Here is a 4,116-nt window from a genome sequence, read left to right as displayed (position 1 = left end):
GATCCGAAGAAAATGTTGACAACCTTGAGCATTATTATATGTCAACCTTGGCCATGCCAACTATTAACAACCCATAATAGCAAAAAACATGATTAAATATTGTCTACATACCTTCATTTGCCATTTTTGCAGTTTTCAATTGCGAAAGAAGCCATTTTACGGAAAGTACAAGAAACCGGCGGAGCCAGAAAGATGATGACGGAGACAATCATGATGAAATAACATAATCGAAAGGGGCAACGATCAGTCTTAAATAAGAAACTTTAAAAGGAAGAGGTAGGGTCATGATTCAAATGGGGCCTTGCAATTGTTTTTGACATTAAGAACTCCTTTTCATATAACGTTTCAAGGTCTCATTTTCGGCTTTTAGTTAAATCCACTCTGTCCATTCTTATAGGATTTTTAAATAATGTAAATATCCAGAGAATAATCAAAATATTCAGATTTGATAGCCCATAATACAACAAGATAATAGGTATTGTTCTAGCAAACCGTTGATATTTTTTCTCACTATGGGCCAACGATAGCTCGAAACAGCATAAACTTCACACAATTATATAAAAATCATAAGCAACGATTATTATCAACGATTAGATCTACCTTTTAATGGGCCCTATGATCAAACTGATTGGATCGATATTTTTTTTATGGTCATTGGAAATTAATGGTCAAAGCTTCTCACTTATGCAAGTTTTAGTTGTATCTACATGCGATTAACAAGAACGGTACAAAGTTAGCTCTATGGGGCCCGCAATGATGTCTATATGTCATTTAATCCACCATAAGAAAATAGTTTGTATCAAATGGACACAATTATAAGTTATCAAGTGTTGTGGGCCACACAAAGATCATGTTAGCAATAATTAGCATCTTATCATATGAATAGTAGGTTGCAAAGAAAATAAATGAATTGGATCTAGGTTCCAATAGGCCCAATAACCAATCATGTTGATGTCACTTCCTCGGGATTAGATAGTATATAACTTTTTCTCCACTCAAAATCCATATAGTTGCCAATCCAAGGATGTGGATAATTTGTTCCAAAAATATTTTCAAAACTTGTCAATGACTAGTTTAAGAATATTTTAAACTTCCCTTCCTTTTCGAGATTTTGAAAATCCCCATCATTAATAAGGTCAAAATCCCTAATCCGAACCGTTTATGTGATAGAACTCTCCATTGGTCAGTGAATGCCTGGAAGATTAATTATAAGATTAGTCCTTTGATTATATGAAGAGTATGGTAACTGCCATTCCACGACCAAAAGTGCCCAATTTCAATTAGTTGAAAAATATCTAATATAAGATATTTAATTTGTTGTGAATCTGTTACACAAGTTGTCAACAGTCGTATAAGATGAGCTGGGGAAAACTGATGGATGCAGTCGATGTCACACCCACAGGATGTGGCACCAACAGAGCTTTCTGTTTGAAGTGCTCGCTGTTACAGGGTCGCGGCCGGTAAAATCGCGTCCGAGTTGAAGCCAAGATGCAATATCATCATCTGTCACTGAATTTGCAGTACCAGCTTTAATAGAGATGCCAGCAAGCAATAACATCAATACGATTTTACAGCACATTCTTTAATGCTCTCTCGAGAAAGCGTGCGACGGCTTTGAAAGCACTCCTTTAATGCTCTCTTGAGAAAGTGGGAGGAATTCTTTACTACTCGTCTTGAGGGCGCTCGCTACTCAACCTGTCGGTATCTAATCCGCGTCCCCAGAAAGAGAAGGAAAGGCAGTGACTTGTGCTAGTTCCGCAGCATCGCCATTTAAAATTGACTCCAGCAGGCAAGGTACGTTGGATTTCTTTCTTCCAAATAAATTGCCGGCTAGACACCACAGCCTTTAGCAGGTAGAACTTTTTAGAGTTCAATGGTGATTTATGTTTTAGATCCACACTGCCCATCAACTTTTAAAGTTCATTCTAGATCATGAGCCCAAAAATGAGGCACATCCAAAGCTCAAGTTGACCACACCACAAAAAGTAGTAGGGATTAAACAAGTACCGTTGATACCTTCCTAAGGTCATTTGTATGGTTTATTTGCCATATAACCGCTTCATAAGGTCACACATAACATAACACATGAAGGGAAAACACAAATATCAGCTTCATGAGAGCCTTATGTAGTCTTAAGAAGTTTTCAATAATAGGTATCTAATACCTACTATTTCTGTAGTGTGGCCTACTTAAGCCTTGTATCTGCCTCGTCATCTGTCCCATTTCCTAAAATGGTATGGAAAAATGGTCGGTGTGGACAAAAGTTTCACATTTCAACACTCCCGATGTTCTTCTCTCCACTTAGCAGGTGAAGCACCACGGCAGTGGATTAGGTGAGATCTGGCCCAACGCCAGACACTGCGGCCCTGACTATGTTGGCCACCTTGATGTGTGTATTCCTCGTCCACCCCATCTGTCCTTTTTCCCATATCATTTTATGGTGTTACACAAGAAATGAAGTAGACGGGGACCATACCATAGGAAACAAAGGTGATTGACCATTAATGGGCCACAAAAGCATTGGGTCAAATTGATATTTGATCTTCCCTTCATCCAGGCTTATGTATCAACAGATTGGATGGATAAAAATCTTCGGAAATACTAATTTGTGCCCTAAGAATTTTTTAATAACAGGTGTTCAATCACCATTGTTTCCTCGACTAGTATACCTTATGATTGAATGTTCTTAATTTTTCAGATCATGTTCTAAAATGATTTGAAAAAAATGGATGGATGGAGTGAATACTGGATACATATATCAAGGTGGGCCTCATGGTAAGGGCTGAAAAGTCTTGGGTGAGGCTGGGTCTCATCCAGTCACCTCGCTGTACCACACAGCGAGCAACGGAATTCTTGACATGTAAAATTTATATAAGCCTCCTGATAATGTATTTCTTAAATCCACACGGTCCATATAAATTTTTAAATCAATCAATAATATGAGCCCAATAAAATACAAATCCAAAGCTAAAGTGGACTACACCACCGAAAACAATAAGAATTGATGCTACCATTGAATACTTTTTGAGGCCACAGAAGGATCTAAGATCTTATGAACAAGTTAGATGGAAAATAAACCTCACAGCACCCAGGAAAGTTTCAATGGTAGTTTGTCCAATCCCTTTTTGTGGTGTAGTCCACTTGAGCCTTGAATATGCCTCATTTTTGGAGTCCTGCTCTAGATTGATCTATAAAAATTGATGGACAGTGTGGATCTAAAACTTAAATCATTGTAAGGGCCAGAGAAGTTCCACACATTAAAAGTTGTAGTGTAGCACCCAATCTACTAGAAATTCTGCGTATCTTGTTACCTTGAGTTAGCGGAAATACTTGAACTTCCGGTGCCTTTAACATGAATGATCCCCACTCAATGTAATTTGGATATCCATCGGGTTGGGCTTAGGTGGGGCAACCTGAAACCTCAACCTCAGCCAGACCAATTTTTTTATCAGGTTGGTGTTTGTATAGCCCAAGCCCGAGACCAAACCCAATACATTCTGCCTGAACCAAACCTAATGTCAGGTCAGTCGGGTTGAACCCGCCAGACTTTCGCCCCAGTCCTACCCTCGTTAGACCTTTAAGTGTGCAACTATATTTGCATAGGAGCCCACTGCATCTGTTTATTCATGCCTTCCGTCTTCTTCTTTTTTTTCCTTTTTCTGAATCATGTCAAGGAATGGGTCCAAAAATGAGGCACACTAATCAGTAAGCTTGGGTTGCATTAAATGCAAGAGTATCTCTTCTATGGCCAATTAGGGTGTTGGATCCGCCTCATTTTTGGAGTCATACTTTAACATGACGTGAAAAAAAAGGGATGGACAGCCCGGATAAACAGATGCACCATGGTGGCCCACATAGATCTGGTTGGAAGGTTGGAAGCTTAAAGGTCCGGCTGGTGTCAGACCCAGTCCGCTTCATAAACGTGAATGGCCAATAATGGGATGGTCAGGATTGGTTGATCAGTCCGATTCTAGATACACGCTCTGTCGACAGTTGCACACACAATTTGAATGGTCTGGATAGGTGTACAATGTGGGCTATGTGGAAAAGGAAAAGCTACCCATCTTTTAAATGGTGCGGATCGAACAACAACATAGTCAGGTCCTTGAAACCGAT

This window comes from Magnolia sinica, chromosome 3, assembly GCF_029962835.1.
Source record: "Magnolia sinica isolate HGM2019 chromosome 3, MsV1, whole genome shotgun sequence".
Lineage (NCBI taxonomy): Eukaryota > Viridiplantae > Streptophyta > Magnoliopsida > Magnoliales > Magnoliaceae > Magnolia > Magnolia sinica.
This window is presented reverse-complemented; position numbering follows the sequence as displayed.